Source organism: Schistocerca nitens, chromosome 1 (assembly GCF_023898315.1).
Source record: "Schistocerca nitens isolate TAMUIC-IGC-003100 chromosome 1, iqSchNite1.1, whole genome shotgun sequence".
NCBI classification, from domain to species: domain Eukaryota; kingdom Metazoa; phylum Arthropoda; class Insecta; order Orthoptera; family Acrididae; genus Schistocerca; species Schistocerca nitens.
Window position 1 is genome coordinate 135,704,344 of NC_064614.1, and position 21,455 is coordinate 135,725,798.

The window sequence follows — 21,455 nt, forward strand, 5'->3', positions numbered from 1 at the left end:
CCAAATAAAAGAAGTTCTCAACCTGCTCTAGAACATCATCTTCCAGTTTAATATTAACTTTACCATTTTCTTTTGTCTTCCCTACTACCATAGTTTTTGTTTTCTTCTTATTTATTTTTAGATTAAATTCTCTTAGGATTTTGGCAAATTTTAGCAACATAAACTCCATTTCCATTACTGAGTCAGCAAGTACTACTATATCATCTGCAAAACGGATACAACGTATTCGTTCCCCGTTAATTTTAATTCCTTTGGTTATTCATTTCAATTTTTCAATGGTTTTTGTAATAAGTTGATATTAATAAGTAAGTTGAACAAATATGGTGATAATAGGCATCCGTGCCTTACTCCCCTCCTTATTTTTGCTTTTTTCTGCACGCCATTCACTTCTATCTCTGCTTCCTGCCTTTTATACAGGTTGCAGATTAATCTTCTGTCCCTCCAATCAAGATTTATTTCCTTCATTGTTCGGAATAACAATTTCCAATTAACCATGTCAAATACTTTTTGTAAATCTATAAAGGTTAAGTAGGTTTTCCTATTAACTCCAATTCGTCTTTCTAATACCATCCTCAGAGCTAGTATTGCCTCTAGTTCCTTTTCCGGATCTGAAACCAAACTCGTCTTCTCCTAGGTTTGCCTCAATTTTCTTTTTTATGCGATTTTTTTTTTAACATTATTTTGGAAGTGTGGAATAGTAAGGAGATAGTTCTATAGCTCTCACAGTCCAGAGCATTTCCTTTCTTTGGGATTATTACTGTTTTGCTGCTAAGCAAATCTCTAGGTGTTTCTTTTGCATCTTCATAATACTCTTTAATAAGTTTATGTAAGTACTCGCAGTCACCCATAGACTAATGAAAAAGTCAAACCTAACTCATTTAGAAATGACGACCTGGGTGTGCACCGAAAAGGATCTTAATGTATTTCACACTGGTCGTGAAAGCTTTATATACTCATGGGTGAAATATAGATCAGTATCATCCGATCAAATGAGATTATTCCCACTGCCGCCTAGTTCACATTTAATGGCTTCAACAACACTTCCTCATGTTACGGGCATTTGCATCACTGGTGAGTGACTGTGGAATTTCAGCTCACACTGCAATTGCTTGCTTATGGAGCTCTCTTGGTGTTGTTTTGTTGCTGACAGGGTTCACGTACTCTACGTTCAGTTCTGCAGTGGCTTCTGCAGCTATCGTCCTCGTATTTTTTGTCGCCATTTTCTTCAATAGGTGCGTCTCACGATCAATAAACACAGGTTTTCGTCCGCGGATGATGTTCCTCCGCTTTCCCCGTATGCTGTATGAATCTTCGATCGGTGCCTGTTGACCTTAGCACTCACAACCGTTCACACCACAACTGACATTTGCAACGTTTTCAGCGTTGAAGGCATTGCACAGGTGACGTTCGTGGTCAGATACAACAGAGCCACCTGCAGGTTTGGTTATCATCTGCACTTACGTTGAAGCACGCATTTCTGGCGGCTTTTCCATATTTTTGTCCAACCTCTGTACCTTTTCCAGAACGGTGAAAGACGTTTTAGAATACATCGTTCAGAAGCGATTCGTCGGAGAATTGGGAATACCAGTACCAATATGGGCGACTGTACACCACTTACAACATAACAAGCGGTGGCACTTCAGTTTTTGCCTAGTGGTGATTCACACAGAAGTCTGATGCACTTCTAGTCTACGAGGGTCATGCAATAAGTAGTGCCCCACATTTTTTTAAAAAAAGCTGTTAATATACATAGACAAACGTCCATCTTGGTGCTTCAAATTTGGTGTTTATTCTGTGCGCTGGTGAAGTTTCGAACCGTTCTGACAGATGGCAAAGCCGTAGTACAGCGTCAAAATGGCGAGTCACGTTGAATTCTTGTGTGCAGAAAAAGAAACCGTGGAGAGCATTCATAAACGTTTATGCGCAGTGTATGGCGTTGCTGCAGTTGATACGAGTACAGTTGGGCGATAGGTAAAGAAAGTTACAGACTCAGGAAAAGCACAAAGAGCTCCATGATCAGCCACGCTCGGGACATCCTGTCACAGCCGCTGCTCCGGAGATTCTGAATCGTGCGGATGCCATTATTCGTGCCGACCGGCGCTTAAAGATCCTCTACGGAGAACACACTTTGAAGATGACGAGAGTGTCAGTTATACAGTGGAAACATGGCTACGCCTACAGGACAAGAGCTTTTACCATCAGAGAATACACGCTCTTCCACGACGTTGGCGTACGGCCACAGAACGTGATGAAGACTATGTAGAAAAATAGGTCAAGACATGTTGATATACATTGTCACCAAATTCTGATTCTTAACAATAAATATGCACACTGGGGTCGCATTCGGGAGGACGACGGTTCAACCCAGCGTCGGGCCATCCTGATTTAGGTTTCCCGTGATTTCCCTAAATCGCTCCAGGCAAATGCCGGGATGGTTCCTTTGAAAGGGCACGGCCGACTTCCTTCCCCATCCTTCCCTAATCCAATGACACCGATGACCTCACTGTCTGGTCTTCTGCCCCAAAACAACCCAACCCAATAAATATGTTCTGAGAAAAAAATTTGGGGCATTACTTGTTGAACGATCCTCATATAAGGTGCACTGTTCACCGATATGCCTCTTGGTACAACGCTGCCGAAATACTTTGAGAATTATGGTACTTCGATGGAACATCTTGTTCATTTTGAAGGTTAATCAAATTCTTAAAAGAGTCAGAAAAATTTGTTTTTATTCAGTGATTACTTCAATTTTACGTCATAACTAACAGCACAGATATCAAATAAAATTTTAAAAAAATTAGTACCGTCAAAACTCAAAAAATGCGATTTATTTGTAATTTTTCAAGGAGTATTTCCCAAGGAATATCGTTTGGGACACCCGGTTGTAGACAACCAACAAATCTAGAGTATCTACATACATGCGCCAACTTTTCAAACTGAAGCGAAATAATATTGCTTCGCGTGACTCGGCACTGCAGCGAGTACCGGTGTGAGGAAGAGGAAGAACAATATCGGGTGTTTATAAATGAATATCGGGGTTTTAACGCTTTATAATATTATTATATATAATTTATAAATGATATGTCAAATGAAGGAGCAACTCAAATAGTTTTACCAAGAACCTTATAAATGTTCAATGTGAGCACCATTTGTCACACAGCACATATCAAGTCTATAACCGAGATCTTCCCAGACGTTGATAAGTGTGTCTTCAGTGATTGGAGCAACAGCTGCTTCAATCCTGTTTCTTAATACAGGGAGATCTGCTGGTCGACATGGGAACTTTTAATTCATGACTAGCCTTCCGGACTGATTTCTTTGGGCTACGAGTGAACGACTCTCACTCGCTCAACAGTCTCTTCACTAACTCTTGGTCGTCCTGTGCTCTTCCCTTTACACAGGCAGCCGGTATCTTCAAACTGATGATACCATTTACGAATGTTATCACTTGGAGGATCAGAACCGAACTTCAGACAGAACGCACGTTGCACAGTAACTACAGATTCAGTCTTTGCAAACTGCAAAACACAAAAAACTTTTTGTTCACTAGTCGCCATCTTCGCTACTACCGCTGCCTAGCGGATTGCGGCGGAAACATTGCGCACTGCGCATGCGCACTGCTGCCAAACAACTGAGTTGCTCTTTCATTTGGCATATCATTTATAACTAAGTTTAATGTAATAAATATTATAAAGCGTTAAAACCCCGATATTCATTTATAAATACCCTGTATATACAAGGACAGGGGCCCCACCACACTAATTATTCTCCACTCTAGGTTGACAACACTGGCAACATCTTACCAATGGTTCAAATGGCTGAGCACTATGGGACTTAACATCTGAGGTTATCAGTCCCCAAGAACTTAGAACTACTTAAACCTAACTAACCTAAGGACATCACACACATCCATGCCCGAGGCAGGATTCGAACCTGCGACCGTAGCGGTCGCGCGGTTCCAGACTGAAGCTCTTACCAATACGTTAGAAACTACCTGCAAAAGTTTGCTCCACCAGTAATTTTGCCCAGGCGTACCGCAGTATTGTCATGTATTGCAGTAACATTGAAGCAATGTTGACGGCAACATTATTCATCTACATCTACATATTCCGCAGGCCACCATACGGTGCGTGGCGGAGGGTATCCCGTACCACAACTAGTCGTTTCCTTTCCTGCACAGCGAGAGAAAAATGACAGTCTACATGCCTCAATATGAGCCCTAATTTCTCGTATCTAATCTTCGTGGTCCCTGCGCGAAATGTGTCTTGGCAGCAGTAGGAGCGTTCTGCAGTCAGCTTCAAATGCCGATTCTCTAAACTTTCTCAGTAGTGTTCTTCGAAATGCATGTCTTCTTCCCTCCTGGGATTCTCACTTGAGCTCCGCGAAGCATATCCGGAACAGTCGCATACTGATAGAAGCTAACGGTAACAAATCTAGCAGCTCGCCTCTGAATTACTTCTATGTCTTCTTTCAATCCGACCTGGCGCGGATCCCAAACATTCGAGCAGTACTCAAAAATAGGTCGCACTAGCGTCCTATATGCGGCCTTATTTACACATGAACCACACTTTCCTAAAATTCTCCCAATAAACTGAATTCTACCATTCTCCTTTCCTACCACAATCCTCACATACTCGTTCCACTTCATATCACTTCGCAACGTTACACACAGACATTTAAACGACATGACTGTGTCAAGCAGGACACTACTAATGCTGTATCCGAACATTACGGGTTTTCTTTTCCTACTAGTCCGCCTTAACTTTCATTTTTCCACATTAAGAACCAGCTGCCATTCATAACACCAACTTGAAATTTTTTCTAGGTCATCTTGCATCGATCTACAGTCACTTATCTTCGACACCTTCCTACACGCCACAGCATCACCAGGAAACAACCGCAGATTGCTGGGCACCCTGTCTGCCAGATCATTTATGTATACAGAAAATAGTAACGGTCTTATCACAGTTACTTGGGGCACTCCTGATGTCACCCCTGTCTCCGATGAACAGTCGCCATTCAGGACAACCTACTGGGTTCTATTACTCAATAAGTCTTCGAGCCAATCACATATCTGGGATCCAATTCCACATTCTACAGCGGGGTACCGTGTCGAATGCCTTTCGCAAATCTTGAAATATGGAATCTGCCTGTTGCCCTTCATCCATAGTTCGTAGTATATCATGTATGAAAAGAGCAAGCTGGGTTTCGCACGAGCGATGCTTTTCAAAGCCGTGCTGATTCGTAGCCATGAGCTTTTAGGTCTACAGGAATCTGGGCCACACACTGCCGAAAAAATATTGCCCATGAGAACGCACACTCAAACACAACACTGCCGAGTTAGATAGTTCCGTATAGACTATTAAATACTGTAAGATGGACCTGTATTGTTTTTCTTTTATGGATGGATTCCCGATTCATATTTTCATCACGTAAAAATACATACTTTTTACGTATGGTTCAGTGCGTTACAAGTCTATTTGATGCAGGAGGATACGTCAGCCAGTGCATATTGTAAAGCAGGTTACCAGTCGATCTGCTAGATACATGAGTTAAAGAGCGTAATGAGTATTAAAGTTCTTTAGTTCGACATTGCAGCACTGAAAAATAGCTCCATTACGAGAACTATCGGTGCCTTTAATATACGATTTACTACGCCAGACGATCGGTGGACGTTCTGTTCTTAATGCAGAAATGTGTGGTGTGTGTTTACATTTACCGGATAATCTTCGTGAACGCTTATCACCACACAGCCTTTTAGACATCACATCTAAATTTTATTCACATAGCTTTCACCGACTTCTTTTTAGACACTGGAACATTAAAATCAAATTCGAGTGATCGTGAAGGAGGAAATTTTCCTGTGACTTTGGACTTCACGGGGAGAAGAGATGGTGGAGTGCATTTCCAGATCACTCGAATTCAGGAGGTCATCGACAGCATCGATGTTCCGACAGTTCAGCGGGTCATGCAGAATTTCGCTATTCGTCTGCGCCACATCATTGGCAATGATGGCAGACATATCGAACATGTCATAACCTAAATGCGAATATCTGTAGTGACGTTTACATGTTGAATAAAGCGTGTGCACGCCGTAGTTTGCTTCTAATTTAGCTTTTTTCATATAGTTCAATAATTGACACTATATATATATATATATATATATATATATATATATATATATATTCGCTTTGTGATAGATGGCGCTGTAATAGTCAAACACATAAGTACGTGATATCACGTAACGTTCCGTCAGTGCGGACGGTATTTGCTTCGTAACACATTACCCGTGTTAAAATGGACCGTTTATCAATTGCGGAAAAGGTTGATATCGTGTTGATGTATGGCTGTTGTGATCAAAATGCCCAACGGGCCTGTGGTATGTATGCTGCTCGCTATCCTGGACGACATCATCATCCTCCAAGTGTCCGGGTCGTTCGCCGGATAGTTACGTTATTTAAGGAAATAGGAAGTGTTCAGCCAAATGTGAAACGTCAACCACGACCTGCAACAAATGACGATGCCCAAGTAGGTGTTTTAGCTGCTGTCGCGGCTAATCCGCACATCAGTAGCAGACAAATTGCGCGAGAATCGGGAATCTCAAAAACGTCGGTGTTGAGACTGCTACATCAACATCGATTGCACCCGTACCATATTTCTATGTACCAGGAATTGCATGGAGACGACTTTGAACGTCGTGTACAGTTCTGCCACTGGGCACAAGAGAAATTACGGGACGATGACAGATTTTTTGCACGCGTTCTATTTAGCGACGAAGCGTCATTCACCAACAGCGGTAACGTAAACCGGCATAATATGCACTATTGGACAACGGAAAATCCACGATGGCTGCGGCAAGTGGAACATCAGTGACCTTGGCGGGTTAATGTATGGTGCGGCATTATGGGAGAAAGGATAATTGGCCCCTATTTTATCGATGGCAATCTAAATGGTGCAATGTATGCTGATTTCCTACGTAATGTTCTTCCGGTGTTACTACAAGATGTTTCACTGCATGATAGAATGGCGATGTACTTCCAATACGATGGATGTCCGGCACATAGCTCGCGTACGGTTGAAGCGGTATTGATTAGCATATTTCATGACAGGTGGATTGGTCGTCGAGGTACCATACCATGGCCCGCACGTTCACCGGATCTGACATCCCCGGATTTCTTTCTGTGGGGAAAGTTGAAGGATATTTGCTATCGTGAACCGCCGGCAACACCTGACAACATGCGTCAGCGCGAACTACTCGCCGTTGAGAGGAATGTCGTTACACGTATTGCCAAATGCAATGAGGTTGGCGGACATCATTTTGAGCATTTATTGCATTAATGTGGTATTTACAGGTAATCACGCTGTAACAGCATGCGTTCTCAGAAATGATAAGTTCACAAAGGTACATGTATCACATTGGAACAACCGAAATAAAATGTTCAAACGTACCTACGTTCTGTATTTCAAATTACAAAACCTACCTGTTACCAACTGTTCGTCTAAAATTGTGAACCATATGTTTGTGACTATTACAGCGCCATCTGTCACAAAGCGAAGAAAGTGGTCCAACTAAAAATTCATATTTCTTTACGTACTACACGAATATGTAATAAAAAATGGGGGTTCCTACTTAAAAAACGCAGTTGATATCCGTTTGACCTATGGCAGCGACGTCTAGCGGGCCAACCATAGCGCCATCTGGTTTCCCCTTCAAGTTAGACAAGTTTCGTTCTTTGTAGTTTTTTCGTTTGACGCTTATTTCGTGAGATATTTGGCCCGGTCACGATCAATGGACCACAATATATATAAGCTGCCCCTACCCACGGGTTTTATGCAACCCGCAATGCCTCCAAAGAACGCACGCGAGATTTTTATTTCTCCCGCTCGCCACACGCAAACTACTACTCCGACAGAAAACAGGAACTTTTTTTGGAAATTTAATGTAGTTAAAGTTTGTACTGGTATAGTTTTTCAATTCTTCAAGAGAAACGCGTTGTAGATCACTTTTCTTAAACAATCCGAAAATTTCGGCCTATAGCGAAAACGTGTACTAGTACAAAATTTGACTACATTAAATTTCCTACAAAAAGGCAAAAACATCCTGTTTATTTTTTCTGTAGGACGAACAGTTTGCGCATAACGAGGGAGAGAAAATGACAATCGAGTGCGTGGTATATGAGCGCATTGCTGGTCGCATAAAATCTGTAGGTAGGGACAGCTGAATCACCCCGGATATCTCACACGCACTGACATTCGTACCGCAATAAGGGACACTGGTTGGGTCAAAAAGGGGGGGGGGGGGGGGAAGGGACCAAGGGGAAGGGACCAAACTGCGAGAAGAAGGGACAGTGCCCAACGCGTGTGAACCAAGAAATACCTTTACAACTTACACGGCTGAATCTTTCCAGGTCACTATTCAGCTAATAATGTCACACGATACTTGTTTTCATTGAAATAAAAATAAAGAATACGCTGTCATATAGACAGCAAAGCAAGCAGCAGGTCGACTAGCAGTTCACAGTAATTTTTCTCCAGGCGAAAAGACGTACCAGACTGCTTATCCGGGATACTGATACAGACAGCTGCCGTGTGTCACTTATGAAATAAATATATTTTCATTATCTAATTTTCGGGCACTTTCCAGTCCACCTTCTGATAAAGTACGCAGAAGTTCTATATTTATTCATCTGGAGAGGAGTCTGCAAAGATTCGCAAACTAGTTAATGGACATTTCATAAGTGATCTGGAACTATATTTCATTTAACACTAGAACACTACAGGTGGGAAATGATATTACTGAACCATAATCAATTTTGCTACGTCATATTTTATTCAAAGGAACCAAAATTTATAGTTATGAACTAATTAATTACAATTATAAGGTCTCCAATGGTGCACCACATACAAAATAAGCACAAAATTTCCTGTTTTACACCCTATACTACCAATACCAGATTGTTGGGAACCGTGAATTGGTACCAACTGCTATCGTAGATTTTACGAGGATTAAGTAACCGGGGAATAATATACAGTCGCTGTGTTGTCAGGGTGGACCATGAATAAGCTTAACACTACTGCTTACGACTCTGTTGTTCTCCATGACTGTCATGTAGTTAGCGCGATAAACGTATACCGCTTTTATTACTGTACCCACTCGACGTGAATGTATTGCAAGATGGGCGATGCCTGCTTGGTAAACTTTTGCCGAGACGCAGGCACACCTTCATGCATTTTTCAGAGCACGTCTTGTCGAAGGCGTCGCAGCAAATTCCGTACATCCGAGATAAGAATCGTGGATGGTTTTCTAAAGTTTACGAGGATGACTGTAAAACGACTTGGCACCTCCCAGCATCCCCAAATCGAATGCAGCCTTTATGTGAACATTTCACGATCGGATACAGTGGCAAGCCGGATCTGTTAAAATCTGAAAGTACAATAATGCGAGGCTGAAATCTGTGCGAACTTTGACTTGTTTTGGTGACTTTCGAACTGGCTTTTTCGTCTCAAGACATCCTGTACTTCTGCTCCAGGCAAGTGGAAGCGAGAACGTCGTCTGACCAGTAGCAGACCCCTAATGGCGATAGATGTCCACTCTGCAAGTGCTGGTCCGTGTTTATGTCCTCCTTTCTTGGTACATCACGTGTTTTGTTTCAAAGGCAGCAGAATTTCTTCACTTCGTCTATCTCTTAGTCCCCAAGTTTTAAGCTAAAGTTTATTACTAACCTCATTACAGCTATTCCTCATTACTTCTGCCTTTTTCCGGTTTACTGTCAATCCATATTTTATATTCTCACTATTCATTCCGTTCAGCAGATCCTGCAATTCTACTTCACACTTACTGAGAATAGCAATGTCATCAGCGAATCTTATCATTGATACTCTTTCACCCTGAATTTTAATCCCACTCTTGAATCCTCTTTTTATTTCCGTCATTGCTTCTTCCATGTCTAGATTGAATGTAGTCGCGAAAGACTATCCCTATCTTACCTCCTTTTAAATCCCCACACTTCATTCTTGGGCTTCCATTCTTATTATTCCCTGTTAGTTCTCGTATATTTTTGTGTTCCAGTAATTCCTCTACAGCTTACAACAAATTCTTCTCAGAATTGCAATGATCTTGCATCTTTTTCGTTTCCTAACGCTTCTCCTATGAACGTATCTGTATTTTTCTTCAGTGTTTCCTCCATTACTAACTACGAAACTGCCTCTCTGGTGCCTTTACCTTTCCCAAAGCCAAACAGGTCTCCATCTCACTGACGCTCAATTTTGTTTCCTCCTTTTCTGTATACTATTCTTGTCAGCAACTTGAACGTTGTGCTGATTTTGAGATAGTTGTATTTATCTGCTCTTCCTATCCTAGGGACTGTTTGGATGATACTCTTCTGAAAGGCCGAACGTATGTCTTCTTTTTCTTCACTACAAATTTCGCGTGATGCAGCATCCCAGTACACAATAGCGAAGTTTGCCTAGCAGCCTCGGTAAGGCTCATCTAGGAATATGTATAAGGTACAGAGTGTTGTGAGAAATGGAACTGAGTTCAGACTGGCGTGTAGTATTTCCTAAAGAGTCTATGCCGGGCGATGTGGCCGAGCGGTTCTAGGCGCTTCAGTCTTGTACCGCGCGACCGCTACGGTCGCAGGTTCGAATGCTGCCTCGGGCATGGATGTGTGTGATGTCCTTAGGTTAGTTAGGTTTAAGTAGTTCTAAGTCTCGCGGACTGATGACCTCAGGTGTTAAGTCCGATAGTGCTCAGAGCCATTTGAACCATTTTAACTAACGAGTCTCCAATCGAACCGCATACCTGGCTTTAAATTCCTTGTTTACTAAACGGATGTGCAGGATGGTATGAATGTGGATTCTCCTGTCCCCTGGGTTTCGAAAATGATGAGAGCTATTTGCGTTTGATAAGATCGATGCATGCGTTATTGATGTGCATTCTGGATGAGTTGTTCGGTCCCTGGCTTGAATCTGGTTAAAACGGGTTTTCTGGTGTAAATTACAATTTCCAGTGCAGGTAGCACTGTTTATTGGTAGGATACTGAGATCCTCTTCTTTGTCCAGAAAGTGATTCCTTATAAAATGCTTGTGGGGGATATAATGAAAAACTACTTTAATCAACAAGAATTAGCAGGAAAAAAAATGATCGAGCGCAAACAAGACCATACAGTTCGAACAGCCTCGGATGTGTTTGACCCACGGTCGAGTGTGTACTGTTGAATAGCAAACTTTCTTAAAATATACTAGTAATATTTCGCGGAAAGCTACTGTGATATTTGTTAACTGGCTTTCGATGAGGGACGTATTTCTGCAAGCCCCGTACAATACAGTGAGGTGACGAAAAGCCATGGGGTACCTCCTAATATCGTGTCGGAGCGGTTTTTGCATGGCATAGCGCGGCAACTCGACATGACATGGACTCAACAAGTCGCTGGAAGTCCCCAGCAGAAATATTGATCCATGCTGCCTCTATAGCCGTCCATAATTACGAAAGTGGTGCGGTTCAGGATTTTGAGCACGAACTGACCTCTCTATTATGTCCCATGAATGTTCGACGGGATTCATGTCGGGCGATATCTGGGTGGCCGAAACATTTGCTAGACTTCTCCAGAATGTTCTTGAAACCAGACTAACAATTATGGCCCGCTGACATGGCGCATTGTCATCCATAAAAATTCCATCGTTGTTTGGGAACACGAAGTCCATGAATGGCTGCAAATGGTCTCCGAGCATCCGAACAGAGCCATTTCCAGTTAATGATCGGTTCAGGTGGGCCAGAGGACCCAGTCCATTCCATGTAAACACGCCGCAAGCCATTATGAAGCCACCACCAGCATGTACTGTGCCTTGTTGACAAGCTGGGTCCATCCCTTTGCGGGGTGTGCGCCACACTCTAACCCTACCATAAGCTCTCACGAACTGAAATCGGGACTCGTCTGACCAGGCCACGGTTTTCCAGTCGTCGAGGGTCAATTCGTTATGTTCACGAGCCTAGGGGAGGCGCTGCAGGCGATGTCGTACTGTCAGCAAAGGCACTCGCGTTGGTCCGCCCAATTTCACTGCACTGCCGTAACAGACATGTTCGTCGTACGTCCCTCCCACATTGATTTCTGCGATTATTTCACGCGGCGTTGCTTGTCTGTTAGCACTGACAACTCTACGCAAGTGCTGCTGCTCTCGGTCGTTAAGTGAAGGCCGTCGGCCACTGCGTTGTCCGTGTGAGAGGTGACGCCCGAAATGTGGTATTGTCAGCACACTATTGCCGTTTTGGATCTCGGAATATTTAATTTCCGAACGGTTTCTGAAATGGGATGTCCCATAAGTCTAGCTCCAACTACCATTCCGCATTCAGAGTCTTAATTCCCGTCGTGCGGCAATCATCTGGTCAAGAAACCTTTTCACATGAAATACCCGAGTCAAAATGACAGTTCCGCCAATGCGCTGAATGTTTTTACCTCGTGTACGCGATACAGCCGGCCTTTGTATGTGTGCATATCGCTATCCCATAACTTTTGTCACCTCTGTTTGTACTCCCATGGGAATCCTGAATTAAGATTAATTTCAGCAAGTAAAGTGGCATATAAGCTGTCATGCTCCTATGCTCCATTGTGACTAAAACAGAAACAGACATTAATGCTGGGACATAGTAACCTCGGCCGCGTTCTTTCTCGTCACTTTTGTAACACAGATACAGATACACTCCTGGAAATGGAAAAAAGAACACATTGACACCGGTGTGTCAGACCCACCATACTTGCTCCTGACACTGCGAGAGGGCTGTACAAGCAATGATCACACGCACGGCACAGCGGACACACCAGGAACCGCGGTGTTGGCCGTCGAATGGCGCTAGCTGCGCAGCATTTGTGCACCGCCGCCGTCAGTGTCAGCCAGTTTGCCGTGGCATACGGAGCTCCATCGCAGTCTTTAACACTGGTAGCATGCCGTGACAGCGTGGACGTGAACCGTATGTGCAGTTGACGGACTTTGAGCGAGGGCGTATAGTGGGCACGCGGGAGGCTGGGTGGACGTACCGCCGAATTGCTCAACACGTGGGGCGTGAGGTCTCCACAGTACATCGATGTTGTCGCCAGTGGTCGGCGGAAGGTGCACGTGCCCGTCGACCTGGGACCGGACCGCAGCGACGCACGGATGCACGCCAAGACCGTAGGATCGTACGCAGTGCCGTAGGGGACCGCACCGCCACTTCCCAGCAAATTAGGGACACTGTTGCTCCTGGGGTATCGGCGAGGACCATTCGCAACCGTCTCCATGAAGCTGGGCTACGGTCCCGCACACCGTTAGGCCGTCTTCCGCTCACGCCCCAACATCGTGCAGCCCGCCTCCAGTGGTGTCGCGACAGGCGTGAATGGAGGGACGAATGGAGACGTGTCGTCTTCAGCGATGAGAGTCGCTTCTGCCTTGGTGCCAATGATGGTCGTATGCGTGTTTGGCGCCGTGCAGGTGAGCGCCACAATCAGGACTGCATACGACCGAGGCACACAGGGCCAACACCCGGCATCATGGTGTGGGGAGCGATCTCCTACACTGGCCGTACACCACTGATGATTGTCGAGGGGACACTGAATAGTGCACGGTACATCCAAACCGTCATCGAACACATCGTTCTACCATTCCTAGACCGGCAAGGGAACTTGCTGTTCCAACAGGACAATGCACGTCCGCATGTATCCCGTGCCACCCAACGTGCTCTAGAAGGTGTAAGTCAACTACCCTGGCCAGCAAGATCTCCGGATCTGTCCCCCATTGAGCATGTTTGGGACTGGATGAAGCGTCGTCTCACGCGGTCTGCACGTCCAGCACGAACGCTGGTCCAACTGAGGCGCCAGGTGGAAATGGCATGGCAAGCCGTTCCGCAGGACTACATCCAGCATCTCTACGATCGTCTCCATGGGAGAATAGCAGCCTGCGTTGCTGCGAAAGGTGGATATACACTGTACTAGTGCCGACATTGTGCATGCTGTGTTGCCTGTGTCTATGTGCCTGTGGTTCTGTCACTGTGATCATGTGATGTATCTGACCCCAGGAATGTGTCAATAAAGTTTCCCCTTCCTGGGACAATGAATTCACGGTGTTCTTATTTCAATATCCAGGAGTGTATAACCATTATTCCAAAGCGCTACAAACTTGCGTATTTACGTACGTAGCTATGTTACCGGTTTATCCCCCCTTCTAGGGGTCACACAAGCAAACAAAAATGAATTTTTTTCCGGATGTACACGTAAATCTACATTACTGCGACGTAATTAACCGACCAACTCAATAAGACAAAGTGAGTATTGTTCGTAAGGAAATATGGCTGTGTACGGTGGTTTTGAAGCAAATGTCAGACAAAAGTAATGCACGCCGCAGTTTAATTTTCTGTATCACGAGGTAAGATGCCAGTCATCATCTGAAAAGCAGAATGAGATTTTCACTCTTCAGCGGAGTGTGCGCTGATATGAAACTTCCTGGCAGATTAAAACTGTGTGCCGGGCCGAGACTCGAACTCGGGACCTTTGCCTTTCGCGGGCAAGTGCTCTACCAACTGAGCTACCCAAGCACGACTCACGCCCCGTCCTCACAGCTTTACTTCTGCCAGTACCTCGTCTCCTACCTTCCAAACTTAACAGAAGCTCTCCTGCGAAACTTGCAGAACTAGCACTTGCCCGCGAAAGGCAAAGGTCCCGAGTTCGAGTCTCGGTCCGGCACAGTTTTAATCTGCCAGGAAGTTTCATCTGAAAAGCAATTTTTGTAAGTCTATAGTTTGCTGTTCTTGACATTGGCTGTTTCGTTTCTGCCCAAGGAATAAAAAGTGATTTAGAAACATAACTGTCAAGTTTGGCAGCCTCCTCCAGAAAAGGAAATTTTGGCTCATAACCAAACTGGCGATCGGGAGGGGTGCTTGGACTGATTATGGCGTTATTACAACAAGTTGCTTCTAACATATGTGGCGAAAGGAACCAAATGCTATAAAATGATTCCCTAATTTAGTAAGAAACTGCAGCGTCTGTACTATAAACATAAACGAGGAGTAAATGTGTGTGGCATTTAGTACGCCAAATGAACGCACAATAAGAGCAAACAAAAACTAACAGTGAGGCTGCTTCTGTCATCTCTATATGCATAGCAAACAGCGAAGCTTTATTTCTCAACACGATGCCTTTCTAGACACGGGATTACTGCTAACACAAGTTGTAATAAAAGTCACACGATTTATTCGTTCTCCTAACTCGGTATCATTATGTGCAGCTAGTTCCCATGTGCAGTTCTGTCACACGCTGGAGAGCACAGGAAACCCCAAATAGTTATGCTGCTCCGAGAGTGCTTCCAGTAATTGCTTCCTGTCACGACAGGTCATTTGCTTTGTCGTTTTGGACTCCAAATGACTGGTGGAAACAGAGCGACAAAGAAGCCCATTGCAGAATCGCGTTGTTAGACCTGCTTCAAGGGCGAGGACTGAGGACATTGGGTATAGACAGTTCACGTCGGGTCACGCAAGCGAGAATGTCGTTTTTCGAGCCAGGTCTCAAACCGGCGCAGTTCAAGGCTGTCAACAATTTCTCAGGAAACTACTCCTCGGAGTACTGGTTTGCACACGTGACTTCTGAAAGAATAAACTCCAACATTTAAAACAATCGCCAGCAAAGCATTTTTCATACAGTTTCATCATTTACATGTACATGTACACTCAATGATGTACGAAAAGTCTGCGGACTAGTGTCGAAAATTCCTTTTGTTGAAGACAGGAATTCGTTTACACGCTGTATTCTACAAAGTGGATATTCTGAGCTTGAACGAATTTCTACCTTCGCTTTTTACAAACTTAGAAGCACTCACGAAATTGGTGCTTTGCTATCCTGCCAAGGTGTTTTAATGGGGCTCTGTAGTCTTGAAATGGTGCAAGTTCATTTTTTATTTAAAGATGTAAAGGTAAACGCAATCGCAGACTAAGAACGTGTGGGGGCTTTGGCACCCATTTTGGCAAAAACACTTTGACAAAGGTGTGCAGATGTATTGTCGTGGTGAAGCATTCACGACTTATGTCGCCACAAATCTAGCTGCTGCTGTTGGTCGCTTGAGTCAGGTTCCGGACAATTTCAACTGATGATGTGTGCAAGACGACTAGCTTTCTTCTGGCTACTAACGGCCAGTATCGACGTTTTGTCACCAGTTATCCATCACGTATTGGTAGTCGTTTGCCTACAGCTTCGACTGGGCTACAGAAATACAACATGGCAAGTTTATCATCTATTGTAAGTGCTGCATTACTAATGCCTTTGATTTTAAAGACGTTTTCCATTTGAAGCCCCCACATCACTTTTAACATAGTTGATTATATCGACAGCAACATTATTCTACGCATATATATATATATATATATATATATATATATATATATATATATATATATATATATATATATAATGTTGAAGTACAATGAAACTTTAGAGCAGAAGTTTTGTTTCGAGAGAATTCCGTAGTGGGTTTTGTACTGCCATCAAATACGCTCGACATCTATTGCTTCTAGAATCTTAGAATATATTCTGAGCTCAAGTCTGTAAAGATACAGTACCTCGGACAGAATACGTCCACCATGCCAGTAAGCACATATTGCGAAAACATCGATCACGTGAAACGTAGCTCGTACTTTTCCCACATGAAGTACTGAAAGCTTTGGATCATGGCATCATTCGACACAGCACCACACGCACGCTTATTATCGAAAGTACGATCGTGTAGGGTATCAAGAGAATTTTGTGAGGGGATTGAGGATTTTTTGGTAACAGGACGCAGCATGTTATCTTGGGTGGAGAATCATCGACGAATGTAAAAGTAACTTCGGGTGTGCCACAGGGAAGTGTGTTGGGCCCCTTCTGTTCATGTTATATATTAATGACCTTGCTGGCAACATTCGTAGTAACGTCAAACTTTTCGCAGGTGATGTTATCTATAATGATGTACTCTCTGAAAAAGCTGGGCGAATAGTCAGATCTTGAAGCGGTGCAAAAATTGGCAATTCGCTTTAAATTTTCACAAATACAATATTATGCAGTTCACGAAACGCAAAAACGCAATATGCTGTGACTACAGTATCAGTCACAGTTTGAATCTGTCAACTAATACAAACAATTTGTAGGGATATGAAATGGAACACATCACAAAGGTTGCAGCTTGTATCAGCGAAGTAGGAACAACGACCGAGGAATATGCATGACTTAGTACATCAACCGACGCTGAGAACAGAATAAAAAATTTGGAGGCTGAATATACTGACAGTTTTACAGTAATTAATTTTTTGTTGCTTCCCCAAGGTAACATCTCGCATAGTCCTAGAAACTGTAGAATTGTTGGTAACCACCACTTTTTAGACATTTTTGGCACTCCTCTCATACTTAGAAATTCATCTGTGAGGTGAATGTAAAATGACTCGTTCCACACCATTAAGACTTCTCAAAAGATCAAATAAAAGTATATGGACCCAGATACCATTTGAAGTCTCAAACATCTATAGTGTATATACGCAGGCGGAAGCGACTAATGAAAATTTGTACCAAGGCCGGTATTCGAACGCGTGTCTCCTGCCTACTTGACAGATTCGCCAACCATTACACCACCCTGGTATAGTGGCTTTGCACAACTGCACGCACATGCTAGAACGCCTCCCTGCTCAGTACAAATTCCCATTTACACCTCAACCCACTTGATATTTCCCTTAAACTCGAACAGCACTGGAGAGGAGCATCAGCTACACTGAAGAGCCAAAGAAACTGGTACACCTGCCTAATACCGTGTAGGGCCCCCATGAGCACGCAGAAGTGCCGCTACACGACGTGACATGGTGTCGACTAATGTCTGAAGTAGTGCTGGAGGGAACTGACACCGTGAATCCTCCAGGTCTGTCCATAAATACGTAAGAGTACGAGGGGATGGAGGTCTCTTCTGAACAGCACGTTGCAAGGTGTCCCAGATACGCTCAATAATGTTCATGTCTGGGGAGTCTAGTGGCCAGCGGAAGAGTTTACACTCAGAAGAGTATTCCTGGAGCAATGCTGGACGTGTGGGTTGTCGCATTGTCGTGCGGAAATTGCCCAAATCCGTCGAAATGCACAAAGGACATGAATGGATGCAGGTGATCAGACAGGATGCTTACGTACATGTCACCTGCCCTACAGCTGTATCTAGACGTATCAGGGGTCCCATATCACTCCAACTGCACACGCCCCACACCATTACTGACAAGGGAACCTCCCCATCGTACCCCCCTCAGATTTAGTTATAAGTTGGCACAGTGGATAGGCCTTGAAAAACTGAACACAGATCAATCGAGAAAACAGGAAGAAGTTGTATGGAACTATGAAAAAAAAAGCAAAATATACAAACTGAGTAGTCCGTGCGCATGATAGGCAATATCAAGGTAATTTTAACTGAGGTGCGCCGTGGTCGCGTGGTTAGCGTGAGCAGCTACGGAACGAAAGGTCCTTTGTTCAATCCTCCCTCGAGTCAGATGTTTTAATTTTTATTTTCAGACAATTATCGAAGTTCATGCACTCAAATATTATCAACTTCGCTCTCCAAAATTCCAGGGCATGTTCAGATTTGCTTGGACTCATGCAGGATTTGACGGTCTACACACGGAAAAATTTGAAAACGTTAAAAACATATGTTTTGACAGAGCACAGGGAAAACTGTGCGACTGTGAAACTGTTGCATTCATTTGTTGCAGTTTGTGAGACAAACTCTTATGTTTGCATCACTTTTTTGGGCGTGATTATCAAATCCACAAGAAAACCTAAATCGGGCAAGGTAGAAGAATCTTTTTACCCATTCCCCAAGTGTACAAGTTAGGTGGGTCGACAACATATTCCTGTCATGTGACGCACATGCCGTCACCAGTGTCGTATAGAATATATCAGACGTGTTTTCCTGTGGAGGAATCCGTTGACCTATGACCTTGCGAGCTAATGTTTTCGTTGCCCATTGGAGAGGCACGTCCTTTCGTCTACTAATCGCACGGTTTTGCGGTGCGGTCGCAAAACACAAACAGTAAATTTATTACAGTGAACAGAGACGTCAATGAACGAACGGACGGATCATAACTTTGCGAAAACAAAGAATGTAAACTTTTCACTCCAGGGAAGACTTGAACCAAGGACCTCTCATTCCGCAGCTGCTCACGCTTACCACGGGACCACGGCGCTCCTCGTCTCACATTTTCCTTAATGTTGCTTATCTTGCGCATGGACTACTTATTTCGTATATTTTGCCAATTTTTTTCATAGTTCCATACAATTTCTTCCTGTTTTGTCGATTGATCTGTGTTCAGTTTTTCAAGGCCTATCCACTGTGCCAACTTATAACTACATCTGAGGGGGGTGCGATGAGAAGGTTCCCTTGTGAGCCTCCACCACCTTGAACAGTTCCCTGCTGACATGCAGGATCAACAGCTTGTCTCCATAGCTGTACACATCCATCCGCTCGATACAATTAGAAACGAGACTCGTCCAACCAGGCAATATATTTCCAGTCATCAACAGTCCAATGCCGGTACTGACTGGCCCAGGCGAGACGTAAAGCTTTGTGTCGTGCAGTAATCAACGGTACTCGAGTGGGCCCACGGCTCCGAAAGCCCATATCGACGACGTTTCGTGGAATGGTTCGGACACTGACACTTGCTGATGGTCCAGCATTGAAATATGCAGCATTCTGCAGAAGGGTTCCTCTTCTGTCACGTTGAACGATTCTCTTCAGTCGCCGTTGGTCCCGTTCTTGTGGGATCTTTCTCCTGCCACAGCGATGTCGGAAATTTGATGATTTACGGGATCCCTGATATTCACGGTACACTCGTGAAGCCGGCTGCTGTGACCGTGCGGTTCTAGGCGCTTCCGTTTGGAACCGCACTGCTGCTACAGTCGCAGGTTCGAATCCTACCTCGGGCATTGATGTGTGTGATGTTTTTGGGTCAGTTAAGTTTAAGTAGTTCTAAGTCTAGGGGACTGATGACCTCAGATGTCAAGTCCCATAGTGCTTAGAGCCATTTGAACAATATGAACACTCGTGAAATGGCCGCACAGGAAAATCCTCACTTCATTGCTACCTCTGAGAAGCCGTGTACCATCGCTCGTTCGCCGATTGGTTCGCACCCTGACACTTGTTGGTGGCCCAGCATTGGAGTCTCCAGCAAATTTCGGAAGGGTTGCACTTCTATCACATTGAACGGTTCTCTTGAGTCGTAATTAGTCCCGTTATTGCAGGATCTTTTTCCGGCTGCAGCGAAGTCCAAGATTTGATGTTTTACTGGGTTCCTGATATTCACTCATGAAATGGTCACATGGGAAAATCCCCACTTCGTCGCTACGTCGATGCTGTCCCCCATCGCTCATGTAGCGACTATAAGATCACGTTCAAACTCACTTGAATCTTGATAATCCGTCATTGTAGCAGCAGTCACCGATCTGACAACAGCCGGCCGGTGTGGCCGAGCGTTTCTAGGCGCTACAGTCCGGAACCGCGCGACCGCTACGGTCGCAGGTTCGAATCCTGCCTCAGGCATGGATGTGTGTGTTGTCCTTAGGTTAGTTAGGTTTAAGTAGTTCTAAGTTCTAGGGGACTGATGACCTCAGCAGTTAAGTCCCATAGTGCTCAGAACCATTTTTGATCTGACAACTACGCCAGACACTTGCCTCATATATGTGTTGCCGACCACTGCGCCGTATTCTGCCTGTATTTGAATACGCATGCCTATACCAGTTTATTTGGCGCTTCAGTTATATTGGAAGAGCACCTCAGCATTGGACGAAACGGGGGATCATGCCCGAAACCCAGGCATAGGTGCTTTAATGAAATGAAACAACATAAGTGCAAACGCCTTTTCAGGTCTCTAGAGTGCACTTCCAGTGCGCAAAGCCACTGTGCCATGGTGGTGTAGTGCTGAGCACATCTGTGTAGTGACCAGGAGATCCGTCTACGAATTCCGGCCTCTGTACATATTTTCATTCTCTTCCGTCTGCATATACACTCCTGGAAATTGAAATAAGAACACCGTGAATTCATTGTCCCAGGAGGGGGAAACTTTATTGACACATTCCTGGGGTCAGATACATCACATGATCACACTGACAGAACCACAGGCACATAGACACAGGCAACAGAGCATGCACAATGTCGGCACTAGTACAGTGTATATCCACCTTTCGCAGCAATGCAGGCTGCTATTCTCCCATGGAGACGATCGTAGAGATGCTGGATGTAGTCCTGTGGAACGGCTTGCCATGCCATTTCCACCTGGCGCCTCAGTTGGACCAGCGTTCGTGCTGGACGTGCAGACCGCGTGAGACGACGCTTCATCCAGTCCCAAACATGCTCAATGGGGGACAGATCCGGAGATCTTGCTGGCCAGGGTAGTTGACTTACACCTTCTAGAGCACGTTGGGTGGCACGGGATACATGCGGACGTG

The 21,455-nt window shown here is 44.4% G+C and overlaps 1 protein-coding gene and 1 non-coding gene across 2 annotated transcripts in view; both read right to left on the reverse strand.

Annotated features, from left to right (window-relative positions):
* The window catches only part of LOC126243231 (aldehyde dehydrogenase, mitochondrial), a 141,732-nt gene that overhangs the window by 99,911 nt on the left and 20,366 nt on the right, over positions 1–21,455 (reverse strand). The gene's annotated exons all lie outside the window — the stretch shown is intronic.
* Positions 14,487–14,561, reverse strand: Trnas-cga (transfer RNA serine (anticodon CGA)). The gene has a single exon. It is a non-coding gene; the product is annotated as a tRNA-Ser (tRNA).